This window comes from Ambystoma mexicanum, chromosome 4q (assembly GCF_040938575.1).
Source record: "Ambystoma mexicanum isolate Mex_15411 chromosome 4q, UKY_AmexF1_1, whole genome shotgun sequence".
Lineage (NCBI taxonomy): Eukaryota > Metazoa > Chordata > Amphibia > Caudata > Ambystomatidae > Ambystoma > Ambystoma mexicanum.
The window spans coordinates 101,489,385-101,512,488 of NC_090928.1; the positions used below are offsets into that span (position 1 = coordinate 101,489,385).

At 44.7% G+C, this 23,104-nt stretch overlaps 1 protein-coding gene across 1 annotated transcript in view; it reads left to right on the top strand.

Moving 5' to 3' along the window:
- The window catches only part of RBBP9 (RB binding protein 9, serine hydrolase), a 469,056-nt gene that overhangs the window by 191,596 nt on the left and 254,356 nt on the right, over nucleotides 1-23,104 (top strand). The gene's annotated exons all lie outside the window — the stretch shown is intronic.

Consider the following 23,104-nt stretch of genomic DNA (forward strand, 5'->3'; position numbering starts at 1 on the left):
GTGATGGACCAGTAGTGAATGCTGAAGTTTCTGGAGTGACCTGTTGGGAATTCTGCAATCCAAGGTTCTGGGGAGCCTGTTGTAAATCTTCAAGAATAAGGAACACGTGTTTGTTTATAATTAGAATAGGGATGGAACTGAAATGGTAGGTTTATAGACTTTTACTCTGGTCAAACCCTTGGAACCTTTGTGTTACTAGCACTGGGTAGCTCATTAAACTTAAGAATTAGACTTTTCTAATGGCCAGATCATTTGGAAATGCTTTGTAGTTTGGGGTATCCCTGGAAGGTCAAATTATTGTTAGAATATGTTTCGGATCTTATCTTTTATTACGAGAGCAAATAAATGCTGGGAGCATTAAGTGATCACTATTGAGTTCCACCCATACTGACACAGTTGTATTTAGAAGTTTGTCTTCAGTTATAGTGCTTCCCCCAGTACCTGTTGGGCGTTTTATATAACACTAAACCTGAAAATTCTAATAATCAAAATAAATATTAGTTAAAGCCTAATTCGAGTGATGTGTATTATGGCCCGCACACTGCCCCTCCTTCAGTAGCTCCCTTTACGGATGGGACTTCCTTCTCTCTCTCTTTTTAAAATATCTCCCTCCAACTGATAATTTTCCCCTGATACTCCTTCCCTCCCAAACCCCTTCACGACCTCTCTCCCAAAAGGGTAACCCTCTTCCTCCATGGTTTCCGTTTCTCTCTCTCACCTTCATCAAATTCCTTTCGTCCTCAAAGCTCCTCACTCTGCAGTCTCCTTTAAACCCCTATGTAAAGCTCCCCTCCCAACACCTTCAACTGCCAGACTGATTCTGCTGGATTTTATAGCTAGAGCTCTTCTCCCCCAAGTGGTTCTTAAGTGTAGGGCTTGCACCTGTGTGGCGTGAGTTGGGCTGGCTTCTGATTCGTTGTTGTGTGCCCAGTGTCCTATGGGCTGTCGGGTGCAGGTGCTGAGGTTAGATAAGGGCTTGCCACCGTTTTAGCTTTTAATACACTCCTGGGTCCATGGGTGAATGTCTTCCACGCCCCCAGCTATGTTTAGGAGTTCATTGAGACTGTTTAGGTGTGACATTAGGAGACAAACTATGAGAAAATGACTACTGTGAGAAAATGACAATTGCTCTGCAGGAGTACAGGGATGAACGTTGATTTCTAAACTTCTACTCAACCCAACACTACTACTAAACCAGCACTTAATCCTAAAGGTGAAACGGACACAACATAAATGGTATACTTCCTTCGCCTCTGAGTAGGGCAGACTGAGGGCCGGCTATACCCTTCAACAGGGGTTATGTGACCAAGCAATGAAGCATCCAAAAAACCGATAGTACTGTAAGACCAAAACAAAAGGGTTGTCCAATAAAAAAAAACACAACTAAAAACCTGAGTAAACTCCACCTGGAAAGAAAAGCACAGAATGTGTCACTCTGCGTAAGAAGATATGGGTCTTAAGGCAATTATCTTTGGAGCAATGTTTAAGTTTAAGTATATGCTTTAGAACGGTATGGGTTGGAGTCTTAACTTGCCCATAGATCCCAAAACAGGACCTCAGTAAATACCCTTAATCATTACCTTGGAGACTCAACGGCTTTAAACTGGGCTTGTTCATATGTTCCAATGGGTCGAGTCAGTCCCAAAATGTTGGAGTCAGCTGTTTCCCAATAGCCAATAGATTGAGCCAGAAGTCCAGCAATGAGATGCAGTTCTTTAGCCTTTATTGCCTCATGACGGCTGGTAAACAGGTAGGTGTGGTCGAGTCAGAGTATCAAAGCGGTTTGAAATGCATCAAGTGTCAAAGGCAGCTTCCTGGTTTTTGCAGTGGATCGAAGATGATTCGAAAGCAGTCAAGTCAGCTTGAAAGTGGTTTGAGGCAGGAATCTGAGCCCAGTGTTGTTACTTTGCTTCTGGGTTCTGGTGGGATCCTATCCAGGGCTGCAAAGGATAAGGCAAGACCATTGCGTACATTGCGTACTACAGGCAAAAATACATTCCAATAATAACTTATGGCACTGAAACAATGCTGAACGCACAAGAAGTAAACTGGATGAAATTTGAGTCTATATTCTGGCGTAAGATTCTATCTCTACCGAAATCGTACCCCATGCCACGAATAAGGTACGAACTTGCAACTCAATCTATCGGCTCCATAGTACGATCGAAACGTCTGGACATCTATCGTAAACTCCTGTCCGACGATAAGACACCGGCAATCAACATTCTCAAAACTAAAACGGCGACCTTAAATACCACAGTTCTATCAAAATGGAAAAAAATCTATCACCAAGGAAATGGAACAAGAAGAAATATCTCAAGAACTTTTAACGAAGCGTCCCCAACATGCCAAAGTCAAACTCCTACAAAATGACTGGATCAAAACCATTGAACAGAAAAACTCCTATAAGCGGACGCTATACTGTAACAAGGACAACAGAAAACTAAATGAACCACAACCATACCTGCGATTATTTCCCGATCCAGTGATTAGATCAATATTTCTGAGAATTATACTGAATATCCTGCTGACAAACTACTATTTAGCCATAACAAACCGGATCCCCAAAGCAAGGAACTACTGTCGTTTTTGCGAAATTGAAACCATACCGGAGACCATATTCCACCTAGTCATGGAGTGTCCGGCGCTGGCAGCTCAACGCATGCAATTTGGTTCCCATTTCGATCTGGCTTCACAAGAATTGGACAAAGATGAAAGATGGAATACTATCCTCAGCGGAACAAACAACAAATACATATTCACAGTTGTCCTTTTTCTGACTAACATTCTTGATCTTAAGCGAAGAAAAATGTAAAGCCTTTCTTGCATTTTCTTCGCTCTTGTATAAGATTCACAATGATGCAAAAGTTTATCACTAAACTAAGACATCAAAAAAATAAATAAATAAATAAATAAAATAAGGCAAGACCATCTTCTTCCTTTCCAAGCCAGGAACATTACCAGAGAATACTTGCAGGGCTGGTACCTCCCGTAGGCAGAGTCCTGTGTACCAGTATCTTAGCAACAGGCAGGACATGTCAATTGGACCCATAAAGTGGGCGAGGGGAGGCTATTGCTCCCTCCTTGCATTGGACTTTAGACAGACTGTACCCTAATAGAATTCCAGGTGAATCTTTCTTGAGTCCAAAGATGATTTAATAAAAGGAGGTCTCATCCTCTTATATACTCAATTTGCCACAGCGGATTGGTCCATTTCTAACTTTCTGTAAGGGGCCGATCCTTGCTCCTGTAGTAAGACCTTTGCTAGTTGTAATTTCTTTCCTGGGTTACTCTAACTTATAGCACTTCTTGCCTTCCTTACATCAAAGAGACTTCTGCAATGTGCTGGCAGGGTTGCCTTTGAAGCTATGGTATCCACCTAACTTACAGGGGTTATGTCTTGTCCGTCCTGGGAAGGTGTCGGGCCTTCCCGGGAGAGAACAAAGATTCCAGGGCTGGACCCTTTAGTTTGTTTTGTGTGAAACTCTGTTCCTGACAGTTATGAGTCATTAGAAACTAGTGGGACATCGAAGGGGGTTTGGCCATTATGACACTATCTTCCTATACGCCATCATATCAAACCAGATATGGCTTCATGTTTATATTTTACCCATGAAGCTGCCAGAAGGCCTTTGGGATGTACAGCTCTATGTAATTTGGATCAGCCTCTAGCTGTTGTAATGTTGGATTTCAGAAGGCCGTTTACAGGACTGTACATGTTAGTCTATAGCTGCCTTATTGCCAAATTACCGCTGCTCAGATGTCGGATAGTTGAGGCAGAGATGCATGTTTGCACTATGCTTTTTTTTAGCATGGAGCTTTATGAAACTGAGGCCTAATTAACAGTGCTCACATTCAGAGATAGAATTGCCAGCATCAATTTGTGTTATATAAATCATAAAAGCTTGGGATTGCCTACCCGTGCAGATGGAATTCTGTCACGCTAATTGTATTTTAACATGGAGTAGCTCTTTGGGGCATTTTATTAGAATTTGTATCCCCCCTACACTGAGTAAATGGTCTACATGTATGTAACTATTCTAGTGTGTATTACATGTTATGGTAATTACAATGATTGTCCATGCATTGGCATTTTGGGTTCTGAATGTGATGAAATTAATGCCAGATTGATGTCTAGGGTTCCTGTTTTCTCCCCACCTCTTATCTTTATATATTGTGAGACAAGCATGGTATCGAGAGAGAGACAGACTCAAAAGTAACAGTTTGAAAACCTTTATTGTCAAATTTTCGTGGGTTGGTGTAATGGCTAAATGGCCCTAACTCTAAAGGGGTTGTTCCCTCAACTGATGTTCCTAATGGCCGTATATGTCCGTAAGTCCAAAACCAAAGTCTGTCTGCGTTAAAACGTATGCTTGCCCTCACTCTTAGAAAAAATGTGTTCTGCAGTCTTCTCAAAAGAAAATGGTGTCTGAAAAAGAAATGTAAACCAAGACCGGTTTCAGGTGACCTTACCATCAGGTGTAGTTCTGTCAGTTTTAAAAAGATAGTTCAACACAAAAAGGGTTGCCCTCTGGACCTTCCACGTAGGGCTCTTGCAGCATATAAAGTTCACAATGTCTCTGGATCACCTGGGGGTCCCTTCCCCAAGTTTTACTCCCTCCAGTTCCAAACCAAAAACAACAGTTGTTGTCAGGCCTCTCAGGGTTCCCTTCCCCAAGTCTAGGCCCCTCTGGTCTCAAACAAAAGCTCACAAAGTTCGTTCCATGGGGCAGTGTCAGAGAATTTCAAAAACTCAGGACTTTTGCTCCACCCTGCATGGTCTTATGACTTTTGACCCCTTCTCACGCTTTGTATCTTTTCTTTTGTATCGCTGTCTCCTTTCTTTCCACTTTGCAGTGCACTCCTGCACCTTTTATTTCTCTTTACTGTGCCTCTTGCACACTCCTCTTGCTTTGTTGTGCCCATGGCACACTCTTCTCACTTTGCTGTGCACCCTTGCACCTTCTTTTCTTACTTTCGGGTCACTCACACCCTCTCTTTCCAGTTCTTTCAAATGCACTCTTTATGTCCTTCGGGTCGCTGGCACCCTCTCTTCTGCTTTCTGGTTGCTCATGCCCTCTCTTTGCTTTCCTTCCACTTTCAAAGACACTCTGTCTTTCGGGTCGATTGCACCCTCTCTTCTGTCTTTCTCTATCTTTTCTCTATCTTTGTGCAGCTTGCGCGCCTTGTTTTCCTTGCTTTCCTTTTTCCGTGCTGCTTTCCACTTTCAAATCTCTGCTCCCGCTCCAGCCACATGCACGCCACTCGGTTTCTCGCTCTCTCCTGCTACGAAACTCACCCAGATAGCGTGGCACTGCCGGGCAGCTTCTTGGGAACTGTAGGCCGAGGTCAGAGTCTCACCACCTGCCCTTCAGACATCCCTGTGACCGGCACACGTCCCAGGGGAACGAGAACTGGCTTGGACACGCTCAACAATTCGCAACTCGCCTCTCTCCTGCTCCATGGAGATGTGGCTCCCTCGCCACGCTGCAACCCTCCAGCCACACAGGGTCAGTATCACGGCATCCCGCTTTCCTCCGGACTTCCCAGGCTTCTCATGCTGCAGCCTCCATGTTCCAACCAGCAACCCCAGTTCACTCAACTTCTTGGGCAGAACCAGAGCTTTTTATACTGAGTCAAGTGAGTCGGGTGTGAAGTAAAGTAGCTGACTTTGCCTGACTCTATTAATGGGACAGCCTAGTGGTGAAATATAGTAGGCCTCTCTCTGCCTCCCAATGTTATCTTTAGGGGTAATCCTCACTACTCTAGATTGCCTCTTCCTCGTCCCAGTACATTTTTGAATTGCGGAGGGGAATACAGGACAAGAGGGAAAGATTTACATGTTGGATTATCATAAGGTGACTGACGGAGGAGAGAGAGGAATCCCTTGGTCCTGTTTTTATATGCCGGGGTTGATTCCAACTGTGTTAGGTTACTCCTGAGATCCTGCCATGAAAGTATGGGTCTTGACAGTACTCCCTATGGTCAGTCCCAGGGGAAGAAAAATAGGTGTTGGAGCTATACTTTTGTCTCTGGTATGATATTTTCACCTCCCTCTGGGATCAGGGACAATGTGACATGCATACCGCACAAAGGCTTCCGGGACCTCTTCTTCCTGGCCTACCGCCCTGATGGGATACCGCGTCTCACCTGAGGTACTCCCATGGCACAACCCCAGACTCCCCTACCCAGGTGTTCCTCCCTCGCTCGTCCACCCCCTGGGTTGGGATCCCCCTGGGTTGGGATCTAAGAGCGATGGCCCTCCCCTGGCCACCTGAATAGAGTATTCTCGGGGTTTACATGGGAGAATACCCCCAGGTTTCTCACAATATATATTAAGATTACCACCAAGTGTGTCATACATCTAGCTTATGAGTGCAAAGGGTAGGCCTAATGCTCTTTACTGTTTAAATGTTCGGTGAAAAACTTTAGTTAAGATAATCTGATTTAACGCAACAAAAACCTTGAAATTCAGTGGGTGTGGGAAGTGAAGTCCATCTTAACTCGGCACCTAGCGCGTAAATGATCCCCATGGTGTAATTCTTTTTCTCATTCTTTATCCATTCTGTGGACTCTTGTATGTGCTCATGGACATTGCAATGGAGGGGGATGCAGAAAGTTAAAATGGTCATCACTCCCCACATCTGCTGAAATTCAATATTTTTGTTGCGTATATCAGATAATCTTAGCTCTGTTTTAGCTAATGCTATTTCACTGAATTTCAAGGGTTTTGTTGTGCTATATCTTCTTCGAGCCCTGGTATATGTTGCACCTATTATTTAAAAAGGGGGAATCCCTTCGCCATGGCCTTCAGCCCATACCCATCTCCGTAGTTACTAATCATATCCCACCTGCCATGGCCTACTTACATGGCCAGCAGCAACAGGGTCCACTGAGCATGGCCTTTGATTCTGTCCCCGGTACATGTTGCCCAAATTATTGAAAGACTCCCATCCCCCTGCCTAGTAAGTAACCAGATACTCCCTCAATGCAGGTGAAAAGGTTATGGCCAAGGTCCAAAGGGTATTTTTCCCCCCTCCTTTTATTCTTGTGATAATTTCTCGCACTACCAATCAATGGATCAATCGATGCCATACTCTCTTCCTGTTGAAATCTCTACTGGTAATCATTCCCACAGGAATGTAGAGTATGCCGATTCCTGTGGTAACGGAACATCTGCCAATTTCTGCAGTAGCGGGAAAATGCTAAAAAATGTAAGCCTTTCCCATCCCCACTGGCATTCACCATGTGTCCCCACTCTTTTCCAAAATCCCCATTCCCTTCCCTTGTGAATATGCTCCCTGATCATCTCCTATTTCCCCCTTTAACTCTCTGGATCATGTCACATATTTTCTTTTTCGAGATTGGCTTTTGATGTTACCACAGTGAATCTCACAAGATTCCTGTGGCAAATCCCCTGGTAAGAGGAAAGGGATCTGACCCAAGCGGGCTTCCCATCCAGCCCCTAACTTCACCACTGCACATGTGTTCCCCTTTCTGAATCCACCACTTTCCAACCTTCAAATATAATTAGGAGCCCTTTCCTTTTTTGGCTTCCCTCGGAATTACAGCGAGAAAAAACAAAATGGTGGCTCTGCATTTCTGTAAAGCCTCTCTGCTGAAATGCACCATGAGAGATGGGAGCAGATGGCACCCCCTTCTGTGTCGAATTTCTTAAATGCTGGATGGATTTGCACCCAGCAAAATAAGTGGCGATGGCTGGAAGGTTCAGAATGAATCTTAGGCTCTGCATTGCTCTGGGCAGCCCTCCAGGCCATTGCCTGTCGCCTTCCAGGCCATTACAGAAGGGGAAATACCATATGTAAATCAGGCTCGGTCCCACCCCAAAAGATGTAGACCAACCCAAACTGCTAGGTCACACATCCCTTCTGCACGAGACCAAAAGCATCTCCAGACATGTTTCAGCCTTATTGGGCCTCATCAGTGAGGAGTAGCTTGGGTCTCTAGGCCCAGCAGGCACGGGACCCACATCTGGGCATAGCCATCCCACTCAGGCAATGGCAGTAGTTATGATTTATTCTCTACCTTCCAGCCATCACCTTTTGTGTTGCTCTGTATTTACACCAAACCAACAAAAGGTATATCTGCCACAGTTGATTCCCAACTTGTCTCTTATTTGGTGCAAATCCATCTTGCAGTTTCTGCACTACAGGTATTCAGTGGAAGCACCCTTTTCTCTACGGGAAAATTAATAGTAGTAGGACAAAAACACTGTTTTTTTTGTTTTCTTAACATTTTCACAAAACATTCCAGTTTGGAGTGGCCTGCACCACAGATTTTATTTGGAAGGTTTTCATCCAAATATGGCGAACAAGTCAAAAGTTATTAGCAATAGAATTTTGGGAAAAGTCAATGCAAACAGGTTTTACCTTAACTATAGTGTGACGACTGCTGCCCTATAAAATATATATATTTCTTAGTCTTGTGCTTAGAATCACATGATTTGCATAGGTCGACATCTAGAGGACGCGGCTGAGTGTTGTTCATGTCCACTGTACCCATGATCCTTCACACTTCGATGTCCGTCGGATCATTTATTTCCGCCATCGTAGATAGTTGTGTTATCGCGGAGTGCCATATCAAAGTTACTTTGGAGTTAAAACCCCTCATTAACTTACTTAGCGGTTACTGTTTGCATCTTCTCAACGGCTGACCTTCGGAAGCATCTTGCCGGCTTATTTTTGGATTCTGAGGCAGATGTTTGTTCCGACAACAGGCTTCGGCCTACCAGTATGGCCGTGGTCTTCAAACTTTTTTGGCCTGGGCCCCCCCTGAGCAACATTTGGGCAGGCCGGGCCCCCCCAAATGTGCCAGATGAACTTTTGCGTGCCGTCACCGCACCCTGCTCCCACCACTATCCCATAACACAAGTATACACGCATCCATACACATATTTAAATAAAAAATAAATCACCATAAACGTACCTTCTGCAGGGTGGTTGCTAAAAATGCCCCGCTCCTAGTTGCTCTGCCCATATGTGTGAGAAGGCGCAGGAGCACCCCCTTGCACATACATACATGCAGTGCACCAGCCAGCATTTCCAATGAGCTATGCAAGGCTGACGAAGCAAAACGCCCCCAGCGTTGCATGGCTCAGTGAACATGTGTGGCTGGGGAACTGAACTGTCAAAGGCAAACAGTGTTTCCCTTTGACAGTTCAGCCAGCCCAGAAGCACTCCCTCAGCTGGAACAAGCAGCTGAGGGAGTGCTCAGTGTTTCACTGGGCAGGCTCCTCCATAATGGTTGAGGGGGCCAGTGGGTGGACACCCCCTCACCCAATATGGATGAGCCGCCAGGCTTTGAATGGCCCTATAGGGCAATAGGGCGATGACCGTACCAAAAATGCAAAATGCTAGTGTCAGTTTTTTGGCCAATGTGGGCCAGTTTGAGGAGTTACTTCACTATGCAGCTAGTAGTTTTGACCATTGTTGCTGAATAAATATTCTTTAAATATCACAATTTGTTTACATTTGAACAAAAAACACCCCTGTGTGGTACTATTCAAACATTCAGGACTGAATATCCATTTGCACCTGCTGGCCACTTTTTCATTGGTGCCTAAGGCTGTTTTATGGTCCAGTCTGACCATGTGAGCTGCCCCTGCCCATTTCCTCCAATCTAAAAAAAACAAAAAAGTTTTTTTTTTTTTTACATTCCATGCTGGGCTCTCGCGCCCCACCTGGGATGCGGCTACGCCCCTCGGGGTGGCGCGTCCCACAGTTTGAAGACCTCTGCAGTATGGAGTGTGGGGGCACTGATCCTTTCTATCTAGAGAATGCCTGCCCCCATTACCAGTTTCTACTGTTCTTGTCTCGCTGCCTTTTTCTCAATGTTTCACCATGCAGCGCACTTCGTTTACATTTTGCCCGAAGTACAATTGAAAGTTCCTGTGGAAAAACACCCATAGAGTGTGCAACCACTGGATCAGGACATTTGGTGTGTTGATCAGGATGACCCTGATCAGGATCCTGATGATACTTAATTACAAGACCAAGATGACCCTGATGTCACTATTATCGACCCAACCCATGCCACGGCAGTCGAGAGTGGTCATATCTCCCCAATAGCTGACCAGCTACAGTATAATGACCTGCTGAAAAAAGCAGCTCACCACTTCGGCATACAAACAGAGGAAATAGCCCCTGAAGGAACAGATTTTGGAGAAGACATTCTCAATGAGAAAAAAAAACAATTAGTCAAGCTATTCCCTTAGTTCAATCTATCAAGAAGAGAGTTTCTCAATATCTTTCTACTCCTTCGCTCACTAGGGCAGTGAACCCAAGGGTGGAAACAATCTTTAAAACTTCGCTATCCGATCCTCTCTATATCAAAGGACATGTGAAGCCAGATTCCCTTGTGGTCACTTCTACCAGGAAGAGAGCTGGTGTTCCACTCTCCTCCTCAAAGGCACCCCTTAATAGCAAATGTAAATGGCTTTACACATTGGACAAGCGTATTTCCACCTCTGGTGCCTATATGACCAGAATAGCAAATAACACTACGTTGTTCGTCAGCTACAACAACACCCAGTGGGATGAGGTCATCAAGAGCCTAGACTCTGTGGCTGAGCCTACAAAGTTACACTTACTCAGTGTCCACAGAGGGCGACCAGGTGTCGCAAAATATTCTCAAAGATTTCCTGAACTCTGCTGACACCTGGAAGAGTTATCGCAGAAGGTATACTCCACAAGAGACACTCGTGGTGCTGGTACTCCGGTTTGAAGCTGGAGACGCAGGCAGACTTATTAATGTGCCTATTGAAGAGGCAATACTCTTTGGGAAGGCTGTGGAGGAACAGCTGGAAACTACTAAAAAGGAACATAAAACCGTCAAAACACTGGGTCAGATTCCGAACTAGCCTTTTGTACAAAGAGGAGTAGTCCATACACGCCGGACATTTTGTGCACAAGGTTTCAACAGATCTAACCAATCTGCTTCAGGAGCATCTGGTGCCTCTTTTTACAGCCCCCAGGGTCAATCTATTGCATACCAGTATCAGCAGAGGGGGTTTCGCCATGGGAAAGTGTGAGGCAGGGTTGCAGCCTCTAGAGGCACAGCAACTCCTGCCGCCAAATGACTGACCGATTCACATTACCTCCAAAGCATCACCAGTCGGGGGTCACATAAAACTTTGCCCAGAAATGGGAGGGAATAACTTCAGATTGCTGGGACTCCACACAGTGGCCAAAGGATACTCCATAGAGTTACTGGAAACACCACGCCACCATCCACCTCGTGCGAGGAAAATGTCCTCAGAACATTTTCATATACTACAGGAATAAATCAAGAGACTACAACAAAAATGTACATCCTTGTTCCGAAGAAAGATCTAACAATGTGTCCAGTGCTGGGCCTGCGCCCTGCAATAACGTATGTCAAGCCTAAAAAAATCAGGGTGACAACGCTGCAGGAAGTCATCCCACTAACACTGGGGGATTACATGACATTGGACATGAAAGATGCATACTTTCATATTTCAATGTTGGCAGCGCACAAAAAATACCTAAGATTCAAATTGGGAGACATACACCACCAATTAAAGTGCTACTATTCGGCATTGCATCAGCACCCAGGGTGTTTACAAAGGTGCAAGTAGTGGTGGCCGCCCTCTTGCAAAGGCAGTCCATTTCAGTGTACCCTTTCTTGGATGACTGGCTAATTACTGGAGACGTGCCTCAAAGGTGCCTACAGAACACACAGACAATCAACCTGTTGTATCAAGTAGATTTGTCCATAAACGAAAAAAGTCAAGTCTAGTGCCCAACCATGTAAAACAGTTTCTAGGGGCACTAATCAAAACAAACAATGGTCTAGTCTTCCCCTCAGAAGAGAGTGTCCAGAACATGCTGTTCCAAACACCTCAGTATGTAGCCGGTCGTCAAGTGATGTATGAAAGGCAATGCGCCTGCTAAGAATGATGGATTCCTGCATCTACCCAGTGCCACACGCCAGACTGCACATGCGTCCAATGCAAGAGTGGTTAGCGAAACAGTTGGAGTCACAAATAAGAGATGGCCCTGAATCTAAAGTGGGAGTAAACTCGACCATAAAGTATAAATAAAACCGTCTTAGTCAGTACAGTCAAAACAAAAGTTTCTCAACCAAATGCCTGCCCTAATTCTAACGCAAAAAGGTGCAAGGGAAATGTACACAAAATGAAAAGGGTGGTGTTCTCAACAAAAGGATCAGGATGGCATGGGGTTTGAAGCAATGAGGACTACCTTTCCCATGATTTCACCTTGGGACAATGGGATTTGAGAGCAAAGGGATTTATGCAGCACAGTTTTTTCCAGTGAGGCACACTCTGGCTTACTTTGGAGAGTCAACAGAATGTTCAGGCTTCTTTCATAATCAAATGTTAATGTGTACATTCCAGAAACAAAAGTTGCAAATGTTTTCTACAAATAGACTTTTTCATCTTGAAACAAAAACCTTAATAGTCACAATCTTTTTTTATAACCGTCTCAGGCATACCTTTCCCCCAGATTTCTTGGTCGAAGACTTTCGAGACGCTTAGATTTGGCTTTTGACTATGCCTGACAACCATTCACTTCACTTTCTCCAAATGCTTTCTGGTACTTGTAGTTGCAAGAATATAGGCTTCTCTTTGTCAGGCTCAAGCCACTCATAATATTAGTGTTTCCTTCAGTCAGGCTCAGACCTCTTATCTTTCACATTAGCCTCCCTCAGACTGGCTTAGTCATTCAATACCTTTTCCACAGTTCACACAAGCTTCCCTCAGTCGGGCTCAGGCCTGAAATGCGTTTCTCCAGCTCCCACAAGCTCCCCTCGATCGGGTGCAAGGTTCAATTCACATTATTTTCTACTCCAACAATCCACTTTGCCTTGGGACTTTGAATAGTCAGGCATGTTTCTATAGAGACTTTTGACTGTGCTCTATCCAACAGCAGGACCTCTCTGTATACCTTGTATCACAATGTCTCTTTAAAGCGTTGATCTTTCTTTAATTGCGGTTGGCGTATTACGTGTAACCTTGTTGTAATGCTCACCTGATTCCCACGGAGGCGCAGGTCTGGCTTCGAGTGCTGATGCTTCTTCAATGGTGAAGCGCAGGACTCTGAAGATGGACAGGAAGGGCCCTCTACTCTGGCTTCTCCGACTCGCAGGAATATTCCCCTGTGCGTGAAAAGGGAGTATTACCTACTGACTGAGTTATGATCAAGCCTCCCACTCTCTTCCAACCCTCCACGATACCCTTCCACGATTCCCCGTGAAGTCTCACCTTAGGGTCTGAAAGGACGAGCTCTCCATCCTGCTTCTGACGCAGGGGCGCGTGGAACCCAGTTACTTCACTGGATTGAGGTTGGATGGGAGTTCAGGTAAGCTTAATTATACTGGTAAGGCGCTGTAAAAGTTCTGTTGCAAGTTCAAAAGTTCAAGCTTTAAATAATAATGTTCATTGTCTTTTTTCAGGTGATGAATGAAGATTCCTTTGGAGACTTCTTGCAACAAAGCGCTGATGTTGATGTCTTTTCCCCATAGGGGCCGGGGTTCGGAATGCCAGAGATATGGCGCCGACCCGAAGTGAAACGTGCAGTTCCAGTAAAGATCTGGTAAGTCCTAGATGAGCGCTCAGGTAATGTTTTTGCATTCGCTCATCTAATGTCTTTGTCTTTTTTCCCCATAGGGGCCGGGGTCCTGCTTGGAAGCAGCAAGACCCGAAATTAAATGGGAATGACCCAACAGGTAAGTCTTAGAAGGAAACTGAGCTTTTCCTATTCCCTTCCTTCTCTCACCTCTTGTTCTTGTCTTTTTCTCTAGGCTCTTTGAAGTGGCTGTGTATCCGGATGATCGCTGCTGAAGATGGAGGAACCCAGGAAAGATGAGTGAAATGCAGCGCTGCAGCGATCGTAACGAAATGCTTTTAAAAATGATGTCTTCCCTTTCAGGATCGTCGGTGATGTCTCCGTGGTGCAGTTAGCTGGTAGGTCTCTTGTCTCCCTTTGCAGGTGACCCAGGATGCTGACAGGCGTGGCTGAAGTCCAGATGCAGGAGCTGACACGGTGAGCATCCAGCTGCGAGGAGCAGAACAACGCGAAGCGTGAGTTGCTGATCGGGTGTGGTTTAAATAGCTTTGGAAGAAGTTCCAAGTGTGTATCCTTCCTCCAATCAGGTATGTATCCTTCCCCGACCACACCCGGGTGGAAAGTAGTCCCACAGGTAAAGTAGTTCCTATTCAGGCCTCAAGAGGGCCTGGATGTGGCAGCATGGTCTGCATCAGGTAAGTGAACATTAAAACACTTGAACACATGTCTAGCTTTATGAGCCTGGCGCCTAAGGCACCAGGACAGAGGTCCAACATGAGCCTGGCGCCTAAGGCGCCAGGACTGAGTCCAAAGGGCCCCAGCTTGGGCCCGCTGGCACTCCCCTGGGGGAAATGATGCCTGCCTCTGGGGTTGCTGGGTCGGACCTGGCTCCTTGGATGTAGGCATCATGACACTTGTCTTGATACAGTTACTTGCAAGCAAAAACAACCAGGCCTTTGTTCTTCTCTTTTGTTAACTCACCGGCTGTGTTTTAATATTGTTCACGTGTCCGAATTCAAGGTTCCTTTACTTGTAGCTTTATCGAACCTCCACAATTCAATCATTCACCGGTAGGGAAGCAGGCTTCTCGTCAAGGTTCCCCAGAAGGACGACTTCCAGCATGGGATATCAGCTGCTTGTTGTAAGTGCAATTCTTTTGTCTGGCTTTCTTGAGATTTCTCCACTGCTCGTAAAGTCTGCTGGCTTTCTGCCCTCCAATCTCGCATTTGCAGCAACTCCTGAAGTCCGATCCCTTCTAGCTCCCAGCATCGCTCAGAATGTACCTGTGTGCTCGTTCCCAAAAGATCCCCCTCTGCCGGGCTCAGACCTTTCACCACACAGTTTATTTGGGAACTCCCTCTGTCAGGCTCAGATCTCCTATGATAAAGTTCAACACAAGGTGCACGGGTAGGCTTTCTTCCCCAAGCTTATTTCACATTGGGTCTCCCTCTGGTGGGCTTGGACCCCTTTCGGATGTCAAAGACTTTCAAATGTCCGTGGCTTATTTGTCAGTCCACTGCATGACCACTTCGACACAAAGTTCACTCTGTTACTTTCATTCTTCCCTTCTCTAGGAATGAATCATCTTCCTTTTACTTTTACTTTTCATTCGCTTTCTTGCTTTAAACTAAGTGCCTTTTACAGAGACTTTGGAGTGGGTTACTTCCTTCAACCGGACCACTCTATTACTTAGTATCACTGATTTCCAAGCTGTCCTTTACATCAAAGTACATTCACAGGTCTACCTTCCTTCGTCCACAAGCATGCAGCCTTTGCTTGTGATATGATGTTGCTACTTCATTCACTTTAACACACAGCGGTCTCTCCAGTCGCTTGCCAACTCACCAGCTGTGTGTGCTTCTTTCTTTGCTGTTTTTTGGTTTTCGAGTCAAGGTTAGTACGACAGGCTTGACCTCACATCCCCAACTCTGCCATTCACCCGGGAGGGTCGCTGGCGTCCTTGAAATGCAATGCAATATTCACTTGTGGGATCTAGCCTTCTCCATGTGTCTTTTGCGGCCTGTTGGATGCAACAATGTCCAATAGGGAAGCCTTGGGGTTTTTCGGCCAGCTGCTCTCGTCCCTTGGTCTGTTGCTCTGCTCCAGTAGTTGTGCCTTCGTCCCGGAAGTTCTGCTTGTTTTCGTGTTCTGCCTTGCTCAGAGCGTGACTTTGGTTTCTGCCTTTTATTCGTGTGAGAAGAGCTAATTGGGATTAGGTGTATGCACTTACAACTAAGTGCCTGACTTTGCCTACCCGATTAGCGGGACATGACCAGTACGATGTATGCAAGTCAGTGTTGTTCTTCTCAGCCATCCTCTTCCTCGGCCCAGTTTTTGTGAAAAACGATGGGGGGCAGTTGGGATCTCGGAGCATAGGATGGTTTTGATAAACAAAATAAGGGTGAATACCACTTCTCGCCATCAACTATCTCACCCTTTCTTCCTGAAGGCCCCTCACCCAGGTGATCTACCCGCACTGGTCCTCCCCCAGGGTCTGGATTACAAGGCGATGACTGTACCCTGACCACCTGAGAGAGAGATCCCTAGTGACTAGTGGGTGAGACACTCTGGTTTCTCACATACCCTTCCACTTTGCGATGTAGCTGCATCTGTTTCACATGGAAACCGGGAAAGAAAATCAGCGTTCCTCTGTTTTTTACCTTTTCGGTGTTCCACAGTGAAACAGTAGGGTTGCAGGTCTCAGAACCATGACATGACTCGAGGGTTAGAGTTCTTTTGTTGGCTTATCCATACCAAAGGTGAGTGGTCGGTGACAAGTTTGAACTTTCTCTCTAGAAGGTAGCATCTTAGATGGACAATTGCCCATTTGATGCATGGGCCCATACTTTCAACACAGTAGTTCTTCTCACGTGCAAATAATTTACGACTAGTGAATAGGATAAGGTGTTCTAGGCCATCATGAATTTGTGATAAAACTGCTCCTAACCATGGGAGAGAGGCATTAGTTTGTAACATAAATTCTTTCGAAAAGTCTACTACATTTAGGATCGGATTTGGGACAATGTCTGTTTTAGGTTATTGTAACAGGCTTCGTCCTCAGTCCAATGAATCTTCTGGGGTTCAGCATTCCTTAGTTTGTCTGTTAATCTGGCGGTTCTATCTGAAAATTTCAGGATAAACCTACGGTAATAACCGATCAATCCTAGGAATGTCCTGAGGTATCTCTTGCTCTTGGGTATGGGGGTATCCAGGATGGCTTTCACTTTTTCTTATTGGGGCTGCCATTCCCTACAAAGAAGCTTAGGTATTTCACGCCCGATTGAGCCAGTTTACATTTGGATGGATTAACAGTTAAGCCAGCCTCTCTGAGAGTTCTCATAATAGTAGAAAAATGGAAAAGATGGTCTTTCCAGGTTTTACTATAAATGATTGTCGTCAATATAGGCCCCACAGAAATAGGAGTAGGGCTATAATATCCTATCCATAAGTCATTGGAAAGTGGCTGGGGCCCCATGCAGGCCAAAAGGGAGGACTTTGAATTGGAATAATCCCAGGGGTATCGACAAAGCTGTCTTTTCCTTTTTGGGTCCATATACTGGGACCCGCCATTATCCCTTGGTTAAATCTAGGGTTGATAGGAATGTGGCATTTCCAGGTGTATCTATTAACTCATCGATGCATGGCATAGGATAGGCATCGAAGGCAGAGATGACGTTAACCTGCCGGAAGTCTATGCAAAATCCCCAAGAATGATCGGGTTTAGTTACCAACACAATAAGGGAGGACTAAGGACTTGAAGATGGTTTGTTAATGATTGCCTTTAGCATTTCTTTCACTTCCTCAACCATAATTTGTTTTTGTGCGTCTTGGAGTCTATATGGTTTCAAATGAACCACTTTTCCCTTTGGAGTTCTGATATAATGATAAGTACCATGTCCTCTCCCTGGTTTCTCACAGAATACATTGGGGAATGCCGTAAAAAGGTCGTTCAAATCTTTGTTTTTGTTTAGATGGTTCTTGGGGAATAAGTTCAAAGGTATCCATCTCCTCCGGTACTAAACAAGACGACATCGAAGAGGTGGTAGCAGAAGGATATTCTTTCCACTCCTTTAGGAGATTTACATGGTAAATGTGAGTCTTTGTTTTCTATCTGGTTGGGCTATTTTATAGGTACAAGTTTATTTTCATAGGTAGGTAAGAGGACAAATACCTTCTGTCCTATTGAAAACAATCTTAAATTCACCTTTTGTCATAGGTGGACTTCTGTTGGGCTGGAGTGTTCTACATAGGAGTATGGGCTAGACTGAGGACGAGTTTCATGTGCTCTCGTAATCGGGTAGCTGTTTGTGAGAGGGGAATAGGTGCCTCTTCTCTCTTTCCAGGTTTCCCAGAGCATGTCTAGGACATCTCTTGGTACTGTACCATAAAGTAGGTCAAAAGGAGAGAATCCAGCAGATGCCTGAGTGTGTTTCTTACTGCAAATTGGGCCCATGGGATCCCAGTCCTTCCCATCCTCGTCTACCAATTTTCTCAAAATCATTTTAAGGGTCTTGTTAAATCTCTCTACCAATCTGTCCGTTTGGGGGTGGTAAACTGAGGTTCTTAAGGTAGTAATGTGTAGTAATGCCTTGACTTTACTCATAGGTTTGCTCATAAAGTTGGATCCCTGATCCGTTAGAATTTCCTTGGGGAAAACCAACCCTATAAATGTTAATAGAATGGTAATAGGTGTTTTAAAATTTGCTCGGTTGTGCTGCTCTGCATGGGGAAAGCCTCTGGGTACCGGGTAGCATAATCAACGATTACTAGAACAATTTTATTATCTAGTCTAGAGGTTTCCAATGGTCCAATGATATCCATCCCAATTCAAGAGAAAGGGACTTCTATTATTGTCAAGGGGTTTAGAGGGGCAGCCAAGGGAATATGAGCGCTGGTTTTCTGGCATATCTCACATGTCTGAATGAAGTTCTTTATGTCAGCATGGATACCTGGCCAGTAGAATGTCCCACTAATGTGAGCTTGGGTTTTAGATTGTCCTAAATGTCCCTCTGTCAAATAAGTGTGCAACCTCTAGCACTATCTTGCGATGGGTTTTGGGTATTACTAACTGAGTTTTACTTAAGCCTTCTCTGGAGGTTTCCTTTCTATATAATAATCCCTGTTTAGGGAAGAAAAAAGGACCTCCTTTTTCTAGTCCTTCTTCCTCAGGAATCATTTGTAAGAAGGCTTCTGCAAGTGTTGGCTCATTTCACTGAGCGAAGGCTAGATCGGGAAGGATGGTAGGTTCTTCTTCCCTCTTTGCCTCAGTGATGGGTGTTTCATCAGCCTCTCCAGAGCCTAAGCTACCTCTGTTTCCTTTGGTTCACTTTCTTCCTTAAAACAGGGAAATAGAGCCTTCTCCAGAATTCCCTGTGCAATTTTGTCCCCACTGTATATTTGAAATGGAGTTTTGACATGGTTCTGTAGTAGAACCTTTGTCTCCTCGAAAGTCTCGGTCTATGACGCCTGCCAGGATATCAAGACCAAACTTCCAGGCCAGAGTTTGGAGCCAATCTTGTATAACAACCTGAAGGGGGTATTAGGACTAAGTCCGTGGGACTCACCCTTCTTTTCACTGGAGGGATAGTAGCTTCTCTGCTGCTACAGATGTCAAAGCCTATGGATTATTTTCTTGCGGCAGAGGGGTCTGAGGCTCAGTGACTGCATTTCTGGAATTTTATAGTCCCCCAATTTGTCTCAATTGAGTCGTATCCCACTCCATATGTAGGAGAGGCATGGTATCACAAGCAGAGACTGACACAATGGGCACAATTTGTGAAACCTTTATTTAAATAGCTAGGATTGGAAAAACTGCTATTCTGCCCCATTACTAAGATGGGAGTAGTCTCGACCATCAAATAATAAATACATTCCTAGTGGTGTATGTCAAATGAAAATGGCTGACGCTAAAAAAAACAAATGCCTGCCCTATCTCTTGTACAAAAAACATGAAAAGGAAAAATGATTACAAAAGGAAAAATCAGTGTTCAAATGAAAATGTGGTTGAACCAGCTCTCCTACCCACATTAAGCCTCACAAAGTAAGGTGATCCTTGTAGGCAGGATGATACTCCCTGGTTCGACTTTCAACACAATATACACAGTTCAAAAAGCTGTGGATCGAGGCCCGTCTGGCCTTCCACGTTCAAGACTTTCTCTTTCTTCCAAAATAATGTCTTATCCAAAACGTTCCTAAAAGATCCCCCTCTGCTGGGTTCAGACCTTTCACCACACAGTTCTTTTAGATCTCCCTCTGTTGGACTCAGATCTCCTACAATAAAGTTAAACACAAGTTGCAAGAGGGGCTCCCTTCCCCAAGCTTATTTCACTTCGGGTCTCCCTCTGTCAGGCTCGGACCATTCACAATGACTTTCAACACAAACTTCACGTCTCTCACTGTCGGGCTTGGACCATTTTCGGATGTCGAAGACTTTTGAATGTGCGTGGTTTATTTGTCAGACCACTTTGACTTCATGGTGTTACTTTCACTCTTCCCTTCTCTAGGAATTAATCTTCTTCCTTTTACTTTTACTGTTCATTCGCTTTCTCACTCCGTTACTTGGTATCCCTGATTTCCCAGCTATTCATTAACAGGTCTTCCTTTCTTCAGATCTCATCGACACGCGTGCAGCCTTCGCTTTTGATATAATGTTGCTACTTCATTCACTTTAACACACACTGTTCTCTTAGGTCGCTTGCCAACTCGCCGGCTGTGGGCACTTCTTTCTTGTTTGGAGTTTTCCGATTTTTGAGTCAAGGTTAATCCCATAGGCTTGACCTTGCCTCCCAACTCTGCCGTTCACTTGAAAGGGTCGCTGGCGTCCTTAACACACAATGCAATCTGTTCAAGAAAAAACCTTTCAACACCCCAGCAATCAAAGCCACGCTTACAACAGATGCATCAATGACAGGGTGGGGAGCTCACTTCCTCAATCACACTGCTCAAGGGGTATAGACACAAGCATTGACCAAAAACATATCAAACATCTGGAACTGCTGATAGTCTTCAAAGCACTTCAGGTATTCAGGATTCAGTACACAAAACAGTCCCAATCTTAACAGACAGTACCACACCATGTTTTATATAAACAAACAGAGGGACACATTCTCAAGGGCTGTTCAAACTAGCCCAGAACATTTAACTGTGGGCATTAAAAAGCAACTTGTATCTACTAGCGCAACATGTTCCAGGGGAACTCAATTCACTGGCAGGCGTGCTAAGCAGAAGGGCAATGCTGCCCTCAGAACACGAGTGGCAACTAAACACGGATGTGCTAAACAGTGTCTTCTCAAACTGGGGGTTCCCAGAAATAGACCTCTTTGCTACACAGGAGAACGCACAATGCCTAGATTAGGCGTCCAGGTTTCCCCAGAAAGGTTCCAAAGGTTGCAAAGGGAATGCACCATTAATGAATTGGTCAGGAAGATTTGCATACACTTTTCCCCCAACACCTCTTCTCAACATGATAATCCACAAACTACACTGCGAACAAGTAACCTTATCCTAATAGCTCCTATGTGGTGTGAGGGGTCAGTATTGTGAGGCAGACAACTCCTTGTGTTTTTATATAAATTAAACATTTTATTAAAATTGAAAAGTGCAAATAAAATCTCACTAAAGCTACTCTATCGGGGAGTTCCCTACCTAGTGTAAGGTCTAAGGGATTGACTCCTAGTATTAACAAAACTGGCCCTCATACTAAATAACAAAAGATTCAAGATAAAACATAAACAACATAAAGGAATAACCAATAACCTGTGATTTGAATGTCCTTCACCTATCCTTGGCAGATCCCTTCCCCCAGGATTACCCAAAGTCAATTTCTCCCAAATGTTCAAAAGGAAAGTAAGTCTTGAACCAGTTCTTATAAGTTCCAAAAATGAAATAAAAGTTCACCAAACAGATATTCCACTGGAGCCTTCTGTTGAAAAGTTCCCCTTCCAATGCCACCAAATGGTAATCCTGGATATCCTCCTTCCAGGATTGGTTGCCACAGTTCACCAAACAAAGAAACAATTTCTGCTTCAACAACTTCCTTGGTATTCTTGACCTCTACAGTGTCTTTATTATACTTGGCAGGATGCTTCTTCTTAGGGTGTTTCTGTCCTCTTGACAATCCCCTTCTACTATTGTCACTGTGGGTGCCGGCTCATTTGCTCCACAGTATGCCACTAACTTCAATCAGCTTTAAGGTAAGCTGCATTGACAGTAAAATGCAACCACAGTTCTGTTAGGTACTCCAACTTGATATTTTCGAATTATAAGGTGTTTAAAGACAAGACTCTTCGACCTCCATAGGTAAGCAAGGCACGCTTCTTTCCTAGTCTATGTGAAAAAGGCAGCCCCTTTGCCTCTTCTGTCTGTCTTAATACCATCAATGTAATCTGTTTCTGCTTCCAGACTGCTCCTTTTTTAACTTCACAGCCTCAGCTTCACAGATTGTTGACGTAATCTTCTTACAAGCACCCAGCTCCCTTCCCCAGCTTCATTCCCACCTCCATGGTTCCAGTAGCTACCCTGCTGTAATGTCACACTTCCAGCTTGGCATAACAATGTCACACTTGTATCGGAGGACACTGGACCTTTAACAACTTTAACATACTCAGAATGCGGGTAAATAGTTCTTAACAGGGCTGGTTTCACTGTATGAATGATTCGCCTACTGGCTTGCGCAATGCTTGCTCTTCTCTATTCTATGTACTTGTTCTGAATGTTACAAGGCTCTTTCTTCAATATAGAAACAGATTTAGGTACACGTGACAATTTTTGGAAGAGGATTTTCAACTTTAAAGACTCGTAAAACATTGTATTTCCCTTTTATTATCACAGAGTTACACTCTGATTCCAGTCGGGGAACACAGTGTTCACACGTGACCTCTCTCAAAAGGAATATACCTAGTAACAAATTGTGAAAGTCAGCTTTAGGCACCCGAGTGATCCGAAAAGCATTCCCCTTCTTAATTCGAGACAAGCAACCACTCCGGTAACGTTTGAACAGTTCAACAATGGAAAAGGAAATATTCCTTTTATACGCAAGCACTCCGACTTGGATTAGGAGTTTGCGTGATACCCCTCTTCAAAGTTATGAACAACTTCTACTTGATCCCATGCTTACGCAATTTATTAAGCTGGTAACAATTACCGGCAAGGTTTTCACAGTAAACCTGCATACGGAGCTTCACTCACCGGCTCAAGGACCACTACGCTTGCGGGCTGCTCCGACTTTCTATTCCGACTCTGCTACTACTTTAAGCACTCTTGGGACCCACACCCCTCGGCAGCACAGGTGGCTATGGTCCGGCGTTAACCATGGGGAGTCTCCTTCACTCCTCTGTCCTCAGCTTGCTTCAGTACACAGGCCTCGGATTGCAGCACAGGCTTGGCTCTGCATTCACAATCACTAAGGGCACCTGGGAAGACTTTCAACCTCAACACGTCTCTCTCAGTGCATCCACGACAAAGCAGGGTTTGTGAACACTGGACTCCCTCAGGACTTGCAGGTGAAATCTGCTTTCCTCTTGCCCCGGCGTCTATTA